Genomic DNA, 23943 nt, shown 5'->3' with positions numbered 1-23943 from the left:
AAGTCTATTATAATGGCAATTTTGGTCACATTGAGGCTTTAAAAAGAAGGGATTCAACATGAGGCACATTCCAAATGACATTTTGAATCAATTTTTCTACAGTCCAAAAAATCAATTTTCTGATGAAAAACGATGACCCGTGACCTGCCAAAATTTCTCCAGATTGTCAGAAATGGAAATTTTTTAATGTTTAATTTTTTGACTGCAAATGACTATTCCATGTAAATTATCACTTTTGGAACACAAATAAGTGTTTTTAGAGTTACTTTAATGCCTGAAATTGGTCGAAATAGAAGCTTCTGAATAGGAGAAAAAGTCTATAATAATGGCAATTTTGGTCACATTGAGGCTTTAAAAATAAGTTATTCAACATGAGGCACATTCCAAATGACATTTTGAATCAATTTTTCTACAGTCCAAAAAATCAGTTTTCTGATGAAAAACGATGACCCGTGACCTGTCGAAATTTCTCCAGATTGTCAGAAATGGAAATTTTTTAATGTTTAAGTTTTTTGACTGCAAATGACTATTCCATGTAAATTATCACTTTTGGAACAAAAATAAGTGTATTTAGAGTTACATTAATGCCTGAAATTGGTCGAAATAGAAGCTTCTGAATAGGAGAAAAAGTCTATAATAATGGCAATTTTGGTCACATTGAGGCTTTAAAAAGAAGTTATTCAACATGAGGCACATTCCAAATGACATTTTGAATCAATTTTTCTACAGTCCAAAAAATCAATTTTCTGATGAAAAACAATGACCCGTGACCTGTCGAAATTTCTCCAGATGGTCAGAAATGGAAATTTTTTAATGTTTAATTTTTTGACTGCAAATGACTATTCCATGTAAATTATCACTTTTGGAACAAAAATAAGTGTGTTTAGAGTCACTAATGCCTGAAATTGGTCATAATAGAAGCTTCTGAATAGGAGAATAAGTCTGTAATAATGGCAATTTTGGTCACATTGAGGCTTTAAAAAGTAGTTATTCAACATGAGGCACATTCCAAATGACATTTTGAATACATTTTTCTACAGTCTAAAAAATCAATTTTCTGATGAAAAACGATGACCCGTGACCTGTCAAAATTTCTTCAGATGGTCAGAAATTGAATTTTTTTTAATGTTTAATTTTATGACTGCAAATGACTATTCCATGTAAATGATCACTTTTGGAATAAAAATAAGTGTGTTTAGAGTCACTTTAATGCCTGAAATTTGGTCGAAATAGAAGCTTCTGAATAGGAGAAAAAGTCTGTAATAATGGCAATTTTGGTCACTTTGAGGCTTTAAAAAGAAGTTATTCAACATGAGGCACATTCCAAATGACATTTTGAATCAATTTTTCTACAGTCCAAAAAATCAATTTTCTGATGAAAAACGATGACCCGTGACCTGTCGAAATTTCTCCAGATGGTCAGAAATGGAAATTTTTTAATGTTTAATTTTTTGACTGCAAATGACTATTCCGTGTAAATTATCACTTTTGGAACAAAAATAAGTGTGTTTAAGTCACTTTAATGCCTGAAATTGGTCGAAATAGAAGCTTCTGAATAGGAGAAAAAGTCTGTAATAATGGCAATTTTGGTCACATTGAGGCTTTAAAAAGTAGTTATTCAACATGAGGCACATTCCAAATGACATTTTGCATCAATTTTTCTACAGTCCAAAAAATCAATTTTCTGATGAAAAACGATGACCCGTGACCTGTCGAAATTTCTCCAGATGGTCAGAAATGGAAATTTTTTAATGTTTAATTTTTTGACTGCAAATGACTATTCCGTGTAAATTATCACTTTTGGGACAAAAATAAGTGTGTTTAAGTCACTTTAATGTCTGAAATTGGTCGAAATAGAAGCTTCTGAATAGGAGAAAAAGTCTGTAATAATGGCAATTTTGGTCACATTGAGGCTTTAAAAAGTAGTTATTCAACATGAGGCACAATCCAAATGACATTTTGAATCAATTTTTCTACAGTCCAAAAAATCAATTTTCTGATGAAAAACGATGACCCGTGACCTGTCGAAATTTCTCCAGATGGTCAGAAATGGAAATTTTTTAATGTTTAATTTTTTGACTGCAAATGACTATTCCGTGTAAATTATCACTTTTGGAACAAAAATAAGTGTGTTTAAGTCACTTTAATGCCTGAAATTGGTCGAAATAGAAGCTTCTGAATAGGAGAAAAAGTCTGTAATAATGGCAATTTTGGTCACATTGAGGCTTTAAAAAGAAGTTATTCAACATGAGGCACATTCCAAATGACATTTTGAATAAATTTTTCTACAGTCCAAAAAATCAGTTTTCTGATGAAAAACGATGACCCGTGACCTGTCGAAATTTCTCCAGATTGTCAGAAATGTAAATTTTTTAATGTTTAATTTTTTGACTGCAAATGACTATTCCATGTAAATTATCACTTTTGGAACAAAAATAAGTGTGTTTAGAGTCACTAATGCCTGAAATTGGTCAAAATAGAAGCTTCTGAATAGGAGAATAAGTCTGTAATAATGGCAATTTTGGTCACATTGAGGCTTTAAAAAGTAGTTATTCAACATGAGGCACATTCCAAATGACATTTTGAATAAATTTTTCTACAGTCCAAAAAATCAATTTTCTGATGAAAAACGATGACCCGTGACCTGTCAAAATTTCTTCAGATGGTAAGCAATTGAATTTTTTTTAATGTTTAATTTTATGACTGCAAATGACTATTCCATGTAAATGATCACTTTTGGAATAAAAATAAGTGTGTTTAGAGTCACTTTAATGCCTGAAATTGGTCGAAATAAAAGCTTCTGAATAGGAGAAAAAGTCTGTAATAATGGCAATTTTGGTCACATTGAGGCTTTAAAAAGAAGTTATTCAACATGAGGCACATTCCAAATGACATTTTGAATCAATTTTTCTACAGTCCAAAAAATCAATTTTCTGATGAAAAACGATGACCCGTGACCTGTCGAAATTTCTCCAGATGGTCAGAAATGGAAATTTTTTAATGTTTAATTTTTTGACTGCAAATGACTATTCCGTGTAAATTATCACTTTTGGAACAAAAATAAGTGTGTTTAAGTCACTTTAATGTCTGAAATTGGTCGAAATAGAAGCTTCTGAATAGGAGAAAAAGTCTATTATAATGGCAATTTTGGTCACATTGAGGCTTTAAAAAGAAGGTATTCAACATGAGGCACATTCCAAATGACATTTTGAATCAATTTTTCTACAGTCCAAAAAATCAATTTTCTGATGAAAAACGATGACCCGTGACCTGCCAAAATTTCTCCAGATTGTCAGAAATGGAAATTTTTTAATGTTTAATTTTTTGACTGCAAATGACTATTCCATGTAAATTATCACTTTTGGAACACAAATAAGTGTTTTTAGAGTTACTTTAATGCCTGAAATTGGTCGAAATAGAAGCTTCTGAATAGGAGAAAAAGTCTATAATAATGGCAATTTTGGTCACATTGAGGCTTTAAAAATAAGTTATTCAACATGAGGCACATTCCAAATGACATTTTGAATCAATTTTTCTACAGTCCAAAAAATCAGTTTTCTGATGAAAAACGATGACCCGTGACCTGTCGAAATTTCTCCAGATTGTCAGAAATGGAAATTTTTTAATGTTTAATTTTTTGACTGCAAATGACTATTCCATGTAAATTATCACTTTTGGAACAAAAATAAGTGTATTTAGAGTTACATTAATGCCTGAAATTGGTCGAAATAGAAGCTTCTGAATAGGAGAAAAAGTCTATAATAATGGCAATTTTGGTCACATTGAGGCTTTAAAAAGAAGTTATTCAACATGAGGCACATTCCAAATGACATTTTGAATCAATTTTTCTACAGTCCAAAAAATCAATTTTCTGATGAAAAACAATGACCCGTGACCTGTCGAAATTTCTCCAGATGGTCAGAAATGGAAATTTTTTAATGTTTAATTTTTTGACTGCAAATGACTATTCCATGTAAATTATCACTTTTGGAACAAAAATAAGTGTGTTTAGAGTCACTAATGCCTGAAATTGGTCATAATAGAAGCTTCTGAATAGGAGAATAAGTCTGTAATAATGGCAATTTTGGTCACATTGAGGCTTTAAAAAGTAGTTATTCAACATGAGGCACATTCCAAATGACATTTTGAATACATTTTTCTATAGTCTAAAAAATCAATTTTCTGATGAAAAACGATGACCCGTGACCTGTCAAAATTTCTTCAGATGGTCAGAAATTGAATTTTTTTTAATGTTTAATTTTATGACTGCAAATGACTATTCCATGTAAATGATCACTTTTGGAATAAAAATAAGTGTGTTTAGAGTCACTTTAATGCCTGAAATTTGGTCGAAATAGAAGCTTCTGAATAGGAGAAAAAGTCTGTAATAATGGCAATTTTGGTCACATTGAGGCTTTAAAAAGAAGTTATTCAACATGAGGCACATTCCAAATGACATTTTGAATCAATTTTTCTACAGTCCAAAAAATCAATTTTCTGATGAAAAACGATGACCCGTGACCTGTCGAAATTTCTCCAGATGGTCAGAAATGGAAATTTTTTAATGTTTAATTTTTTGACTGCAAATGACTATTCCGTGTAAATTATCACTTTTGGAACAAAAATAAGTGTGTTTAAGTCACTTTAATGCCTGAAATTGGTCGAAATAGAAGCTTCTGAATAGGAGAAAAAGTCTGTAATAATGGCAATTTTGGTCACATTGAGGCTTTAAAAAGAAGTTATTCAACATGAGGCACATTCCAAATGACATTTTGAATCAATTTTTCTACAGTCCAAAAAATAAGTTTTCTGATGAAAAACGATGACCCGTGACCTGTCGAAATTTCTCCAGATTGTCAGAAATGGAAATTTTTTAATGTTTAATTTTTTGACTGCAAATGACTATTCCATGTAAATTATCACTTTTGGAACAAAAATAAGTGTATTTAGAGTTACATTAATGCCTGAAATTGGTCGAAATAGAAGCTTCTGAATAGGAGAAAAAGTCTATAATAATGGCAATTTTGGTCACATTGAGGCTTTAAAAAGAAGTTATTCAACATGAGGCACATTCCAAATGACATTTTGAATCAATTTTTCTACAGTCCAAAAATCAATTTTCTGATGAAAAACAATGACCCGTGACCTGTCCAAATTTCTCCAGATGGTCCGAAATGTAAATTTTTTAATGTTTAATTTTTTGACTGCAAATGACTATTCCATGTAAATTATCACTTTTGGAACAAAAATAAGTGTGTTTAGAGTCACTAATGCCTGAAATTGGTCAAAATAGAAGCTTCTGAATAGGAGAATAAGTCTGTAATAATGGCAATTTGGTCACATTGAGGCTTTAAAAAGTAGTTATTCAACATGAGGCACATTCCAAATGACATTTTGAATAAATTTTTCTACATTCCAAAAAATCAATTTTCTGATGAAAAACGATGACCCGTGACCTGTCAAAATTTCTTCAGATGGTCAGAAATTGAATTTTTTTTAATGTTTAATTTTATGACTGCAAATGACAATTCCATGTAAATTATCACTTTTGGAATAAAAATAAGTGTGTTTAGAGTCACTTTAATGCCTGAAATTGGTCGAAATAGAAGCTTCTGAATAGGAGAAAAAGTCTGTAATAATGGCAATTTTGGTCACATTGAGGCTTTAAAAAGTAGTTATTCAACATGAGGCACATTCCAAATGACATTTTGAATCAATTTTTCTACAGTCCAAAAAATCAATTTTCTGATGAAAAACGATGACCCGTGACCTGTCGAAATTTCTCCAGATGGTCAGAAATGGAAATTTTTTAATGTTTAATTTTTTGACTGCAAATGACTATTCCGTGTAAATTATCACTTTTGGAACAAAAATAAGTGTGTTTAAGTCACTTTAATGCCTGAAATTGGTCGAAATAGAAGCTTCTGAATAGGAGAAAAAGTCTGTAATAATGGCAATTTTGGTCACATTGAGGCTTTAAAAAGAAGTTATTCAACATGAGGCACATTCCAAATGACATTTTGAATCAATTTTTCTACAGTCCAAAAAATCAGTTTTCTGATGAAAAACGATGACCCGTGACCTGCCGAAATTTCTCCAGATTGTCAGAAAAGGAAATTTTTTAATGTTTAATTTTTTGACTGCAAATGACTATTCCATGTAAATTATCACTTTTGGAACAAAAATAAGTGTGTTTAAGTCACTTTAATGTCTGAAATTGGTCGAAATAGAAGCTTCTGAATAGGAGAAAAAGTCTATAATAATGGCAATTTTGGTCACATTGAGGCTTTAAAAAGAAGTTATTCAACATGAGGCACATTCCAAATGACATTTTGAATCAATTTTTCTACAGTCCAAAAAATCAATTTTCTTATGAAAAACAATGACCCGTGACCTGTCGAAATTTCTCCAGATGGTCAGAAATGTAAATTTTTTAATGTTTAATTTTTTGACTGCAAATGACTATTCCATGTAAATTATCACTTTTGGAACAAAAATAAGTGTGTTTAGAGTCACTAATGCCTGAAATTGGTCAAAATAGAAGCTTCTGAATAGGAGAATAAGTCTGTAATAATGGCAATTTTGGTCACATTGAGGCTTTAAAAAGTAGTTATTCAACATGAGGCACATTCCAAATGACATTTTGAATACATTTTTCTACATTCCAAAAAATCAATTTTCTGATGAAAAATGATGACCCGTGACCTGTCAAAATTTCTTCAGATGGTCAGAAATTGAATTTTTTTTAATGTTTAATTTTATGACTGCAAATGACAATTCCATGTAAATTATCACTTTTGGAATAAAAATAAGTGTGTTTAGAGTCACTTTAATGCCTGAAATTGGTCGAAATAGAAGCTTCTGAATAGGAGAAAAAGTCTGTAATAATGGCAATTTTGGTCACATTGAGGCTTTAAAAAGTAGTTATTCAACATGAGGCACATTCCAAATGACATTTTGAATCAATTTTTCTACAGTCCAAAAAATCAATTTTCTGATGAAAAACGATGACCCGTGACCTGTCGAAATTTCTCCAGATGGTCAGAAATGGAAATTTTTTAATGTTTAATTTTTTGACTGCAAATGACTATTCCGTGTAAATTATCACTTTTGGAACAAAAATAAGTGTGTTTAAGTCACTTTAATGCCTGAAATTGGTCGAAATAGAAGCTTCTGAATAGGAGAAAAAGTCTGTAATAATGGCAATTTTGGTCACATTGAGGCTTTAAAAAGAAGTTATTCAACATGAGGCACATTCCAAATGACATTTTGAATCAATTTTTCTACAGTCCAAAAAAATCAGTTTTCTGATGAAAAACGATGACCCGTGACCTGTCGAAATTTCTCCAGATTGTCAGAAATGGAAATTTTTTAATGTTTAATTTTTTGACTGCAAATGACTATTCCATGTAAATTATCACTTTTGGAACAAAAATAAGTGTATTTAGAGTTACATTAATGCCTGAAATTGGTCGAAATAGAAGCTTCTGAATAGGAGAAAAAGTCTATAATAATGGCAATTTTGGTCACATTGAGGCTTTAAAAAGAAGTTATTCAACATGAGGCACATTCCAAATGACATTTTGAATCACTTTTTCTACAGTCCAAAAAATCAATTTTCTGATGAAAAACAATGACCCGTGACCTGTCCAAATTTCTCCAGATGGTCAGAAATGTAAATTTTTTAATGTTTAATTTTTTGACTGCAAATGACTATTCCATGTAAATGATCACTTTTGGAACAAAAATAAGTGTGTTTAGAGTCACTAATGCCTGAAATTGGTCAAAATAGAAGCTTCTGAATAGGAGAATAAGTCTGTAATAATGGCAATTTTGGTCACATTGAGGCTTTAAAAAGTAGTTATTCAACATGAGGCACATTCCAAATGACATTTTGAATAAATTTTTCTACAGTCCAAAAAATCAATTTTCTGATGAAAAACGATGACCCGTGACCTGTCGAAATTTCTCCAGATGGTCAGAAATGGAAATTTTTTAATGTTTAATTTTTTGACTGCAAATGACTATTCCGTGTAAATTATCACTTTTGGAACAAAAATAAGTGTGTTTAAGTCACTTTAATGCCTGAAATTGGTCGAAATAGAAGCTTCTGAATGGGAGAAAAAGTCTGTAATAATGGCAATTTTGGTCACATTGAGGCTTTAAAAAGAAGTTATTCAACATGAGGCACATTCCAAATGACATTTTGAATCAATTTTTCTACAGTCCAAAAAATCAGTTTTCTGATGAAAAACGATGACCCGTGACCTGCCGAAATTTCTCCAGATGGTCAGAAATGTAAATTTTTTAATGTTTAATTTTTTGACTGCAAATGACTATTCCATGTAAATTATCACTTTTGGAACAAAAATAAGTGTGTTTAAGTCACTAATGCCTGAAATTGGTCAAAATAGAAGCTTCTGAATAGGAGAATAAGTCTGTAATAATGGCAATTTTGGTCACTTTGAGGCTTTAAAAAGAAGTTATTCAACATGAGGCACATTCCAAATGACATTTTGAATCAATTTTTCTACAGTCCAAAAAATCAATTTTCTGATGAAAAACGATGACCCGTGACCTGTCGAAATTTCTCCAGATGGTCAGAAATGGAAATTTTTTAATGTTTAATTTTTTGACTGCAAATGACTATTCCGTGTAAATTATCACTTTTGGAACAAAAATAAGTGTGTTTAAGTCACTTTAATGCCTGAAATTGGTCGAAATAGAAGCTTCTGAATAGGAGAAAAAGTCTGTAATAATGGCAATTTTGGTCACATTGAGGCTTTAAAAAGTAGTTATTCAACATGAGGCACATTCCAAATGACATTTTGCATCAATTTTTCTACAGTCCAAAAAATCAATTTTCTGATGAAAAACGATGACCCGTGACCTGTCGAAATTTCTCCAGATGGTCAGAAATGGAAATTTTTTAATGTTTAATTTTTTGACTGCAAATGACTATTCCGTGTAAATTATCACTTTTGGGACAAAAATAAGTGTGTTTAAGTCACTTTAATGTCTGAAATTGGTCGAAATAGAAGCTTCTGAATAGGAGAAAAAGTCTGTAATAATGGCAATTTTGGTCACATTGAGGCTTTAAAAAGTAGTTATTCAACATGAGGCACAATCCAAATGACATTTTGAATCAATTTTTCTACAGTCCAAAAAATCAATTTTCTGATGAAAAACGATGACCCGTGACCTGTCGAAATTTCTCCAGATGGTCAGAAATGGAAATTTTTTAATGTTTAATTTTTTGACTGCAAATGACTATTCCGTGTAAATTATCACTTTTGGAACAAAAATAAGTGTGTTTAAGTCACTTTAATGCCTGAAATTGGTCGAAATAGAAGCTTCTGAATAGGAGAAAAAGTCTGTAATAATGGCAATTTTGGTCACATTGAGGCTTTAAAAAGAAGTTATTCAACATGAGGCACATTCCAAATGACATTTTGAATAAATTTTTCTACAGTCCAAAAAATCAGTTTTCTGATGAAAAACGATGACCCGTGACCTGTCGAAATTTCTCCAGATTGTCAGAAATGTAAATTTTTTAATGTTTAATTTTTTGACTGCAAATGACTATTCCATGTAAATTATCACTTTTGGAACAAAAATAAGTGTGTTTAGAGTCACTAATGCCTGAAATTGGTCAAAATAGAAGCTTCTGAATAGGAGAATAAGTCTGTAATAATGGCAATTTTGGTCACATTGAGGCTTTAAAAAGTAGTTATTCAACATGAGGCACATTCCAAATGACATTTTGAATAAATTTTTCTACAGTCCAAAAAATCAATTTTCTGATGAAAAACGATGACCCGTGACCTGTCAAAATTTCTTCAGATGGTAAGCAATTGAATTTTTTTTAATGTTTAATTTTATGACTGCAAATGACTATTCCATGTAAATGATCACTTTTGGAATAAAAATAAGTGTGTTTAGAGTCACTTTAATGCCTGAAATTGGTCGAAATAAAAGCTTCTGAATAGGAGAAAAAGTCTGTAATAATGGCAATTTTGGTCACATTGAGGCTTTAAAAAGAAGTTATTCAACATGAGGCACATTCCAAATGACATTTTGAATCAATTTTTCTACAGTCCAAAAAATCAATTTTCTGATGAAAAACGATGACCCGTGACCTGTCGAAATTTCTCCAGATGGTCAGAAATGGAAATTTTTTAATGTTTAATTTTTTGACTGCAAATGACTATTCCGTGTAAATTATCACTTTTGGAACAAAAATAAGTGTGTTTAAGTCACTTTAATGTCTGAAATTGGTCGAAATAGAAGCTTCTGAATAGGAGAAAAAGTCATTATAATGGCAATTTTGGTCACATTGAGGCTTTAAAAAGAAGGTATTCAACATGAGGCACATTCCAAATGACATTTTGAATCAATTTTTCTACAGTCCAAAAAATCAATTTTCTGATGAAAAACGATGACCCGTGACCTGCCAAAATTTCTCCAGATTGTCAGAAATGGAAATTTTTTAATGTTTAATTTTTTGACTGCAAATGACTATTCCATGTAAATTATCACTTTTGGAACACAAATAAGTGTTTTTAGAGTTACTTTAATGCCTGAAATTGGTCGAAATAGAAGCTTCTGAATAGGAGAAAAAGTCTATAATAATGGCAATTTTGGTCACATTGAGGCTTTAAAAATAAGTTATTCAACATGAGGCACATTCCAAATGACATTTTGAATCAATTTTTCTACAGTCCAAAAAATCAGTTTTCTGATGAAAAACGATGACCCGTGACCTGCCAAAATTTCTCCAGATTGTCAGAAATGGAAATTTTTTAATGTTTAATTTTTTGACTGCAAATGACTATTCCATGTAAATTATCACTTTTGGAACACAAATAAGTGTTTTTAGAGTTACTTTAATGCCTGAAATTGGTCGAAATAGAAGCTTCTGAATAGGAGAAAAAGTCTATAATAATGGCAATTTTGGTCACATTGAGGCTTTAAAAATAAGTTATTCAACATGAGGCACATTCCAAATGACATTTTGAATCAATTTTTCTACAGTCCAAAAAATCAGTTTTCTGATGAAAAACGATGACCCGTGACCTGTCGAAATTTCTCCAGATGGTCAGAAATGGAAATTTTTTAATGTTTAATTTTTTGACTGCAAATGACTATTCCGTGTAAATTATCACTTTTGGAACAAAAATAAGTGTGTTTAAGTCACTTTAATGCCTGAAATTGGTCGAAATAGAAGCTTCTGAATAGGAGAAAAAGTCTGTAATAATGGCAATTTTGGTCACATTGAGGCTTTAAAAAGAAGTTATTCAACATGAGGCACATTCCAAATGACATTTTGAATCAATTTTTCTACAGTCCAAAAAATAAGTTTTCTGATGAAAAACGATGACCCGTGACCTGTTGAAATTTCTCCAGATTGTCAGAAATGGAAATTTTTTAATGTTTAATTTTTTGACTGCAAATGACTATTCCATGTAAATTATCACTTTTGGAACAAAAATAAGTGTATTTAGAGTTACATTAATGCCTGAAATTGGTCGAAATAGAAGCTTCTGAATAGGAGAAAAAGTCTATAATAATGGCAATTTTGGTCACATTGAGGTTTTAAAAAGAAGTTATTCAACATGAGGCACATTCCAAATGACATTTTGAATCAATTTTTCTACAGTCCAAAAATCAATTTTCTGATGAAAAACAATGACCCGTGACCTGTCCAAATTTCTCCAGATGGTCCGAAATGTAAATTTTTTAATGTTTAATTTTTTGACTGCAAATGACTATTCCATGTAAATTATCACTTTTGGAACAAAAATAAGTGTGTTTAGAGTCACTAATGCCTGAAATTGGTCAAAATAGAAGCTTCTGAATAGGAGAATAAGTCTGTAATAATGGCAATTTGGTCACATTGAGGCTTTAAAAAGTAGTTATTCAACATGAGGCACATTCCAAATGACATTTTGAATAAATTTTTCTACATTCCAAAAAATCAATTTTCTGATGAAAAACGATGACCCGTGACCTGTCAAAATTTCTTCAGATGGTCAGAAATTGAATTTTTTTTAATGTTTAATTTTATGACTGCAAATGACAATTCCATGTAAATTATCACTTTTGGAATAAAAATAAGTGTGTTTAGAGTCACTTTAATGCCTGAAATTGGTCGAAATAGAAGCTTCTGAATAGGAGAAAAAGTCTGTAATAATGGCAATTTTGGTCACATTGAGGCTTTAAAAAGTAGTTATTCAACATGAGGCACATTCCAAATGACATTTTGAATCAATTTTTCTACAGTCCAAAAAATCAATTTTCTGATGAAAAACGATGACCCGTGACCTGTCGAAATTTCTCCAGATGGTCAGAAATGGAAATTTTTTAATGTTTAATTTTTTGACTGCAAATGACTATTCCATGTAAATTATCACTTTTGGAACAAAAATAAGTGTGTTTAAGTCACTTTAATGCCTGAAATTGGTCGAAATAGAAGCTTCTGAATAGGAGAAAAAGTCTGTAATAATGGCAATTTTGGTCACATTGAGGCTTTAAAAAGAAGTTATTCAACATGAGGCACATTCCAAATGACATTTTGAATCAATTTTTCTACAGTCCAAAAAATCAGTTTTCTGATGAAAAACGATGACCCGTGACCTGCCGAAATTTCTCCAGATTGTCAGAAAAGGAAATTTTTTAATGTTTAATTTTTTGACTGCAAATGACTATTCCATGTAAATTATCACTTTTGGAACAAAAATAAGTGTGTTTAAGTCACTTTAATGTCTGAAATTGGTCGAAATAGAAGCTTCTGAATAGGAGAAAAAGTCTATAATAATGGCAATTTTGGTCACATTGAGGCTTTAAAAAGAAGTTATTCAACATGAGGCACATTCCAAATGACATTTTGAATCAATTTTTCTACAGTCCAAAAAATCAATTTTCTTATGAAAAACAATGACCCGTGACCTGTCGAAATTTCTCCAGATGGTCAGAAATGTAAATTTTTTAATGTTTAATTTTTTGACTGCAAATGACTATTCCATGTAAATTATCACTTTTGGAACAAAAATAAGTGTGTTTAGAGTCACTAATGCCTGAAATTGGTCAAAATAGAAGCTTCTGAATAGGAGAATAAGTCTGTAATAATGGCAATTTTGGTCACATTGAGGCTTTAAAAAGTAGTTATTCAACATGAGGCACATTCCAAATGACATTTTGAATACATTTTTCTACATTCCAAAAAATCAATTTTCTGATGAAAAATGATGACCCGTGACCTGTCAAAATTTCTTCAGATGGTCAGAAATTGAATTTTTTTTAATGTTTAATTTTATGACTGCAAATGACAATTCCATGTAAATTATCACTTTTGGAATAAAAATAAGTGTGTTTAGAGTCACTTTAATGCCTGAAATTGGTCGAAATAGAAGCTTCTGAATAGGAGAAAAAGTCTGTAATAATGGCAATTTTGGTCACATTGAGGCTTTAAAAAGTAGTTATTCAACATGAGGCACATTCCAAATGACATTTTGAATCAATTTTTCTACAGTCCAAAAAATCAATTTTCTGATGAAAAACGATGACCCGTGACCTGTCGAAATTTCTCCAGATGGTCAGAAATGGAAATTTTTTAATGTTTAATTTTTTGACTGCAAATGACTATTCCGTGTAAATTATCACTTTTGGAACAAAAATAAGTGTGTTTAAGTCACTTTAATGCCTGAAATTGGTCGAAATAGAAGCTTCTGAATAGGAGAAAAAGTCTGTAATAATGGCAATTTTGGTCACATTGAGGCTTTAAAAAGAAGTTATTCAACATGAGGCACATTCCAAATGACATTTTGAATCAATTTTTCTACAGTCCAAAAAAATCAGTTTTCTGATGAAAAACGATGACCCGTGACCTGTCGAAATTTCTCCAGATTGTCAGAAATGGAAATTTTTTAATGTTTAATTTTTTGACTGCAAATGACTATTCCATGTAAATTATCACTTTTGGAACAAAAATAAGTGTATTTAGAGTTACATTAATGCCTGAAATTGGTCGAAATAGAAGCTTCTGAATAGGAGAAAAAGTCTATAATAATGGCAATTTTGGTCACATTGAGGCTTTAAAAAGAAGTTATTCAACATGAGGCACATTCCAAATGACATTTTGAATCAATTTTTCTACAGTCCAAAAAATCAATTTTCTGATGAAAAACAATGACCCGTGACCTGTCCAAATTTCTCCAGATGGTCAGAAATGTAAATTTTTTAATGTTTAATTTTTTGACTGCAAATGACTATTCCATGTAAATTATCACTTTTGGAACAAAAATAAGTGTGTTTAGAGTCACTAATGCCTGAAATTGGTCAAAATAGAAGCTTCTGAATAGGAGAATAAGTCTGTAATAATGGCAATTTTGGTCACATTGAGGCTTTAAAAAGTAGTTATTCAACATGAGGCACATTCCAAATGACATTTTGAATAAATTTTTCTACAGTCCAAAAAATCAATTTTCTGATGAAAAACGATGACCCGTGACCTGTCGAAATTTCTCCAGATGGTCAGAAATGGAAATTTTTTAATGTTTAATTTTTTGACTGCAAATGACTATTCCGTGTAAATTATCACTTTTGGAACAAAAATAAGTGTGTTTAAGTCACTTTAATGCCTGAAATTGGTCGAAATAGAAGCTTCTGAATGGGAGAAAAAGTCTGTAATAATGGCAATTTTGGTCACATTGAGGCTTTAAAAAGAAGTTATTCAACATGAGGCACATTCCAAATGACATTTTGAATCAATTTTTCTACAGTCCAAAAAATCAGTTTTCTGATGAAAAACGATGACCCGTGACCTGCCGAAATTTCTCCAGATGGTCAGAAATGTAAATTTTTTAATGTTTAATTTTTTGACTGCAAATGACTATTCCATGTAAATTATCACTTTTGGAACAAAAATAAGTGTGTTTAAGTCACTAATGCCTGAAATTGGTCAAAATAGAAGCTTCTGAATAGGAGAATAAGTCTGTAATAATGGCAATTTTGGTCACTTTGAGGCTTTAAAAAGAAGTTATTCAACATGAGGCACATTCCAAATGACATTTTGAATCAATTTTTCTACAGTCCAAAAAATCAATTTTCTGATGAAAAACGATGACCCGTGACCTGTCGAAATTTCTCCAGATGGTCAGAAATGGAAATTTTTTAATGTTTAATTTTTTGACTGCAAATGACTATTCCGTGTAAATTATCACTTTTGGAACAAAAATAAGTGTGTTTAAGTCACTTTAATGCCTGAAATTGGTCGAAATAGAAGCTTCTGAATAGGAGAAAAAGTCTGTAATAATGGCAATTTTGGTCACATTGAGGCTTTAAAAAGTAGTTATTCAACATGAGGCACATTCCAAATGACATTTTGCATCAATTTTTCTACAGTCCAAAAAATCAATTTTCTGATGAAAAACGATGACCCGTGACCTGTCGAAATTTCTCCAGATGGTCAGAAATGGAAATTTTTTAATGTTTAATTTTTTGACTGCAAATGACTATTCCGTGTAAATTATCACTTTTGGGACAAAAATAAGTGTGTTTAAGTCACTTTAATGTCTGAAATTGGTCGAAATAGAAGCTTCTGAATAGGAGAAAAAGTCTGTAATAATGGCAATTTTGGTCACATTGAGGCTTTAAAAAGTAGTTATTCAACATGAGGCACAATCCAAATGACATTTTGAATCAATTTTTCTACAGTCCAAAAAATCAATTTTCTGATGAAAAACGATGACCCGTGACCTGTCGAAATTTCTCCAGATGGTCAGAAAAGGAAATTTTTTAATGTTTAATTTTTTGACTGCAAATGACTATTCCATGTAAATTATCACTTTTGGAACAAAAATAAGTGTGTTTAAGTCACTTTAATGTCTGAAATTGGTCGAAATAGAAGCTTCTGAATAGGAGAAAAAGTCTATAATAATGGCAATTTTGGTCACATTGAGGCTTTAAAAAGAAGTTATTCAACATGAGGCACATTCCAAATGACATTTTGAATCAATTTTTCTACAGTCCAAAAAATCAATTTTCTGATGAAAAACGATGACCCGTGACCTGTCGAAATTTCTCCAGATGGTCAGAAATGGAAATTTTTTAATGTTTAATTTTTTGACTGCAAATGACTATTCCGTGTAAATTATCACTTTTGGAACAAAAATAAGTGTGTTTAAGTCACTTTAATGCCTGAAATTGGTCGAAATAGAAGCTTCTGAATAGGAGAAAAAGTCTGTAATAATGGCAATTTTGGTCACATTGAGGCTTTAAAAAGTAGTTATTCAACATGAGGCACATTCCAAATGACATTTTGCATCAATTTTTCTACAGTCCAAAAAATCAATTTTCTGATGAAAAACGATGACCCGTGACCTGTCGAAATTTCTCCAGATGGTCAGAAATGGAAATTTTTTAATGTTTAATTTTTTGACTGCAAATGACTATTCCGTGTAAATTATCACTTTTGGGACAAAAATAAGTGTGTTTAAGTCACTTTAATGTCTGAAATTGGTCGAAATAGAAGCTTCTGAATAGGAGAAAAAGTCTGTAATAATGGCAATTTTGGTCACATTGAGGCTTTAAAAAGTAGTTATTCAACATGAGGCACAATCCAAATGACATTTTGAATCAATTTTTCTACAGTCCAAAAAATCAATTTTCTGATGAAAAACGATGACCCGTGACCTGTCGAAATTTCTCCAGATGGTCAGAAAAGGAAATTTTTTAATGTTTAATTTTTTGACTGCAAATGACTATTCCATGTAAATTATCACTTTTGGAACAAAAATAAGTGTGTTTAAGTCACTTTAATGTCTGAAATTGGTCGAAATAGAAGCTTCTGAATAGGAGAAAAAGTCTATAATAATGGCAATTTTGGTCACATTGAGGCTTTAAAAAGAAGTTATTCAACATGAGGCACATTCCAAATGACATTTTGAATCAATTTTTCTACAGTCCAAAAAATCAATTTTCTGATGAAAAACGATGACCCGTGACCTGTCGAAATTTCTCCAGATGGTCAGAAATGGAAATTTTTTAATGTTTAATTTTTTGACTGCAAATGACTATTCCGTGTAAATTATCACTTTTGGAACAAAAATAAGTGTGTTTAAGTCACTTTAATGCCTGAAATTGGTCGAAATAGAAGCTTCTGAATAGGAGAAAAAGTCTGTAATAATGGCAATTTTGGTCACATTGAGGCTTTAAAAAGTAGTTATTCAACATGAGGCACATTCCAAATGACATTTTGCATCAATTTTTCTACAGTCCAAAAAATCAATTTTCTGATGAAAAACGATGACCCGTGACCTGTCGAAATTTCTCCAGATGGTCAGAAATGGAAATTTTTTAATGTTTAATTTTTTGACTGCAAATGACTATTCCGTGTAAATTATCACTTTTGGGACAAAAATAAGTGTGTTTAAGTCACTTTAATGTCTGAAATTGGTCGAAATAGAAGCTTCTGAATAGGAGAAAAAGTCTGTAATAATGGCAATTTTGGTCACATTGAGGCTTTAAAAAGTAGTTATTCAACATGAGGCACAATCCAAATGACATTTTGAATCAATTTTTCTACAGTCCAAAAAATCAATTTTCTGATGAAAAACGATGACCCGTGACCTGTCGAAATTTCTCCAGATGGTCAGAAAAGGAAATTTTTTAATGTTTAATTTTTTGACTGCAAATGACTATTCCATGTAAATTATCACTTTTGGAACAAAAATAAGTGTGTTTAAGTCACTTTAATGTCTGAAATTGGTCGAAATAGAAGCTTCTGAATAGGAGAAAAAGTCTATAATAATGGCAATTTTGGTCACATTGAGGCTTTAAAAAGAAGTTATTCAACATGAGGCACATTCCAAATGACATTTTGAATCAATTTTTCTACAGTCCAAAAAATCAATTTTCTGATGAAAAACGATGACCCGTGACCTGTCGAAATTTCTCCAGATGGTCAGAAATGGAAATTTTTTAATGTTTAATTTTTTGACTGCAAATGACTATTCCGTGTAAATTATCACTTTTGGAACAAAAATAAGTGTGTTTAAGTCACTTTAATGCCTGAAATTGGTCGAAATAGAAGCTTCTGAATAGGAGAAAAAGTCTGTAATAATGGCAATTTTGGTCACATTGAGGCTTTAAAAAGTAGTTATTCAACATGAGGCACATTCCAAATGACATTTTGCATCAATTTTTCTACAGTCCAAAAAATCAATTTTCTGATGAAAAACGATGACCCGTGACCTGTCGAAATTTCTCCAGATGGTCAGAAATGGAAATTTTTTAATGTTTAATTTTTTGACTGCAAATGACTATTCCGTGTAAATTATCACTTTTGGGACAAAAATAAGTGTGTTTAAGTCACTTTAATGTCTGAAATTGGTCGAAATAGAAGCTTCTGAATAGGAGAAAAAGTCTGTAATAATGGCAATTTTGGTCACATTGAGGCTTTAAAAAGTAGTTATTCAACATGAGGCACAATCCAAATGACATTTTGAATCAATTTTTCTACAGTCCAAAAAATCAATTTTCTGATGAAAAACGATGACCCGTGACCTGTCGAAATTTCTCCAGATGGTCAGAAAAGGAAATTTTTTAATGTTTAATTTTTTGACTGCAAATGACTATTCCATGTAAATTATCACTTTTGGAACAAAAATAAGTGTGTTTAAGTCACTTTAATGTCTGAAATTGGTCGAAATAGAAGCTTCTGAATAGGAGAAAAAGTCTATAATAATGGCAATTTTGGTCACATTGAGGCTTTAAAAAGAAGTTATTCAACATGAGGCACATTCCAAATGACATTTTGAATCAATTTTTCTACAGTCCAAAAAATCAATTTTCTGATGAAAAACGATGACCCGTGACCTGTCGAAATTTCTCCAGATGGTCAGAAATGGAAATTTTTTAATGTTTAATTTTTTGACTGCAAATGACTATTCCGTGTAAATTATCACTTTTGGAACAAAAATAAGTGTGTTTAAGTCACTTTAATGCCTGAAATTGGTCGAAATAGAAGCTTCTGAATAGGAGAAAAAGTCTGTAATAATGGCAATTTTGGTCACATTGAGGCTTTAAAAAGTAGTTATTCAACATGAGGCACATTCCAAATGACATTTTGCATCAATTTTTCTACAGTCCAAAAAATCAATTTTCTGATGAAAAACGATGACCCGTGACCTGTCGAAATTTCTCCAGATGGTCAGAAATGGAAATTTTTTAATGTTTAATTTTTTGACTGCAAATGACTATTCCGTGTAAATTATCACTTTTGGGACAAAAATAAGTGTGTTTAAGTCACTTTAATGTCTGAAATTGGTCGAAATAGAAGCTTCTGAATAGGAGAAAAAGTCTGTAATAATGGCAATTTTGGTCACATTGAGGCTTTAAAAAGTAGTTATTCAACATGAGGCACAATCCAAATGACATTTTGAATCAATTTTTCTACAGTCCAAAAAATCAATTTTCTGATGAAAAACGATGACCCGTGACCTGTCGAAATTTCTCCAGATGGTCAGAAAAGGAAATTTTTTAATGTTTAATTTTTTGACTGCAAATGACTATTCCATGTAAATTATCACTTTTGGAACAAAAATAAGTGTGTTTAAGTCACTTTAATGTCTGAAATTGGTCGAAATAGAAGCTTCTGAATAGGAGAAAAAGTCTATAATAATGGCAATTTTGGTCACATTGAGGCTTTAAAAAGAAGTTATTCAACATGAGGCACATTCCAAATGACATTTTGAATCAATTTTTCTACAGTCCAAAAAATCAGTTTTCTGATGAAAAACGATGACCCGTGACCTGCCGAAATTTCTCCAGATTGTCAGAAAAGGAAATTTTTTAATGTTTAATTTTTTGACTGCAAATGACTATTCCATGTAAATTATCACTTTTGGAACAAAAATAAGTGTGTTTAAGTCACTTTAATGTCTGAAATTGGTCGAAATAGAAGCTTCTGAATAGGAGAAAAAGTCTATAATAATGGCAATTTTGGTCACATTGAGGCTTTAAAAAGAAGTTATTCAACATGAGGCACATTCCAAATGACATTTTGAATCAATTTTTCTACAGTCCAAAAAATCAATTTTCTTATGAAAAACAATGACCCGTGACCTGTCGAAATTTCTCCAGATGGTCAGAAATGTAAATTTTTTAATGTTTAATTTTTTGACTGCAAATGACTATTCCATGTAAATTATCACTTTTGGAACAAAAATAAGTGTGTTTAAGTCACTTTAATGTCTGAAATTGGTCGAAATAGAAGCTTCTGAATAGGAGAAAAAGTCTATAATAATGGCAATTTTGGTCACATTGAGGCTTTAAAAAGAAGTTATTCAACATGAGGCACATTCCAAATGACATTTTGAATCAATTTTTCTACAGTCCAAAAAATCAATTTTCTGATGAAAAACGATGACCCGTGACCTGTCGAAATTTCTCCAGATGGTCAGAAATGGAAATTTTTTAATGTTTAATTTTTTGACTGCAAATGACTATTCCGTGTAAATTATCACTTTTGGAACAAAAATAAGTGTGTTTAAGTCACTTTAATGCCTGAAATTGGTCGAAATAGAAGCTTCTGAATAGGAGAAAAAGTCTGTAATAATGGCAATTTTGGTCACATTGAGGCTTTAAAAAGTAGTTATTCAACATGAGGCACATTCCAAATGACATTTTGCATCAATTTTTCTACAGTCCAAAAAATCAATTTTCTGATGAAAAACGATGACCCGTGACCTGTCGAAATTTCTCCAGATGGTCAGAAATGGAAATTTTTTAATGTTTAATTTTTTGACTGCAAATGACTATTCCGTGTAAATTATCACTTTTGGGACAAAAATAAGTGTGTTTAAGTCACTTTAATGTCTGAAATTGGTCGAAATAGAAGCTTCTGAATAGGAGAAAAAGTCTGTAATAATGGCAATTTTGGTCACATTGAGGCTTTAAAAAGTAGTTATTCAACATGAGGCACAATCCAAATGACATTTTGAATCAATTTTTCTACAGTCCAAAAAATCAATTTTCTGATGAAAAACGATGACCCGTGACCTGTCGAAATTTCTCCAGATGGTCAGAAAAGGAAATTTTTTAATGTTTAATTTTTTGACTGCAAATGACTATTCCATGTAAATTATCACTTTTGGAACAAAAATAAGTGTGTTTAAGTCACTTTAATGTCTGAAATTGGTCGAAATAGAAGCTTCTGAATAGGAGAAAAAGTCTATAATAATGGCAATTTTGGTCACATTGAGGCTTTAAAAAGAAGTTATTCAACATGAGGCACATTCCAAATGACATTTTGAATCAATTTTTCTACAGTCCAAAAAATCAGTTTTCTGATGAAAAACGATGACCCGTGACCTGCCGAAATTTCTCCAGATTGTCAGAAAAGGAAATTTTTTAATGTTTAATTTTTTGACTGCAAATGACTATTCCATGTAAATTATCACTTTTGGAACAAAAATAAGTGTGTTTAAGTCACTTTAATGTCTGAAATTGGTCGAAATAGAAGCTTCTGAATAGGAGAAAAAGTCTATAATAATGGCAATTTTGGTCACATTGAGGCTTTAAAAAGAAGTTATTCAACATGAGGCACATTCCAAATGACATTTTGAATCAATTTTTCTACAGTCCAAAAAATCAATTTTCTTATGAAAAACAATGACCCGTGACCTGTCGAAATTTCTCCAGATGGTCAGAAATGTAAATTTTTTAATGTTTAATTTTTTGACTGCAAATGACTATTCCATGTAAATTATCACTTTTGGAACAAAAATAAGTGTGTTTAGAGTCACTAATGCCTGAAATTGGTCAAAATAGAAGCTTCTGAATAGGAGAATAAGTCTGTAATAATGGCAATTTTGGTCACATTGAGGCTTTAAAAAGTAGTTATTCAACATGAGGCACATTCCAAATGACATTTTGAATACATTTTTCTACATTCCAAAAAATCAATTTTCTGATGAAAAATGATGACCCGTGACCTGTCAAAATTTCTTCAGATGGTCAGAAATTGAATTTTTTTTAATGTTTAATTTTATGACTGCAAATGACAATTCCATGTAAATTATCACTTTTGGAATAAAAATAAGTGTGTTTAGAGTCACTTTAATGCCTGAAATTGGTCGAAATAGAAGCTTCTGAATAGGAGAAAAAGTCTGTAATAATGGCAATTTTGGTCACATTGAGGCTTTAAAAAGTAGTTATTCAACATGAGGCACATTCCAAATGACATTTTGAATCAATTTTTCTACAGTCCAAAAAATCAATTTTCTGATGAAAAACGATGACCCGTGACCTGTCGAAATTTCTCCAGATGGTCAGAAATGGAAATTTTTTAATGTTTAATTTTTTGACTGCAAATGACTATTCCGTGTAAATTATCACTTTTGGAACAAAAATAAGTGTGTTTAAGTCACTTTAATGCCTGAAATTGGTCGAAATAGAAGCTTCTGAATAGGAGAAAAAGTCTGTAATAATGGCAATTTTGGTCACATTGAGGCTTTAAAAAGAAGTTATTCAACATGAGGCACATTCCAAATGACATTTTGAATCAATTTTTCTACAGTCCAAAAAAATCAGTTTTCTGATGAAAAACGATGACCCGTGACCTGTCGAAATTTCTCCAGATTGTCAGAAATGGAAATTTTTTAATGTTTAATTTTTTGACTGCAAATGACTATTCCATGTAAATTATCACTTTTGGAACAAAAATAAGTGTATTTAGAGTTACATTAATGCCTGAAATTGGTCGAAATAGAAGCTTCTGAATAGGAGAAAAAGTCTATAATAATGGCAATTTTGGTCACATTGAGGCTTTAAAAAGAAGTTATTCAACATGAGGCACATTCCAAATGACATTTTGAATCAATTTTTCTACAGTCCAAAAAATCAATTTTCTGATGAAAAACAATGACCCGTGACCTGTCCAAATTTCTCCAGATGGTCAGAAATGTAAATTTTTTAATGTTTAATTTTTTGACTGCAAATGACTATTCCATGTAAATTATCACTTTTGGAACAAAAATAAGTGTGTTTAGAGTCACTAATGCCTGAAATTGGTCAAAATAGAAGCTTCTGAATAGGAGAATAAGTCTGTAATAATGGCAATTTTGGTCACATTGAGGCTTTAAAAAGTAGTTATTCAACATGAGGCACATTCCAAATGACATTTTGAATAAATTTTTCTACAGTCCAAAAAATCAATTTTCTGATGAAAAACGATGACCCGTGACCTGTCGAAATTTCTCCAGATGGTCAGAAATGGAAATTTTTTAATGTTTAATTTTTTGACTGCAAATGACTATTCCGTGTAAATTATCACTTTTGGAACAAAAATAAGTGTGTTTAAGTCACTTTAATGCCTGAAATTGGTCGAAATAGAAGCTTCTGAATGGGAGAAAAAGTCTGTAATAATGGCAATTTTGGTCACATTGAGGCTTTAAAAAGAAGTTATTCAACATGAGGCACATTCCAAATGACATTTTGAATCAATTTTTCTACAGTCCAAAAAATCAGTTTTCTGATGAAAAACGATGACCCGTGACCTGCCGAAATTTCTCCAGATGGTCAGAAATGTAAATTTTTTAATGTTTAATTTTTTGACTGCAAATGACTATTCCATGTAAATTATCACTTTTGGAACAAAAATAAGTGTGTTTAAGTCACTAATGCCTGAAATTGGTCAAAATAGAAGCTTCTGAATAGGAGAATAAGTCTGTAATAATGGCAATTTTGGTCACTTTGAGGCTTTAAAAAGAAGTTATTCAACATGAGGCACATTCCAAATGACATTTTGAATCAATTTTTCTACAGTCCAAAAAATCAATTTTCTGATGAAAAACGATGACCCGTGACCTGTCGAAATTTCTCCAGATGGTCAGAAATGGAAATTTTTTAATGTTTAATTTTTTGACTGCAAATGACTATTCC

Source organism: Triturus cristatus, chromosome 9, assembly GCF_964204655.1.
Source record: "Triturus cristatus chromosome 9, aTriCri1.1, whole genome shotgun sequence".
Taxonomy (NCBI): Eukaryota; Metazoa; Chordata; class Amphibia; order Caudata; family Salamandridae; genus Triturus; species Triturus cristatus.
This window is presented reverse-complemented; position numbering follows the sequence as displayed.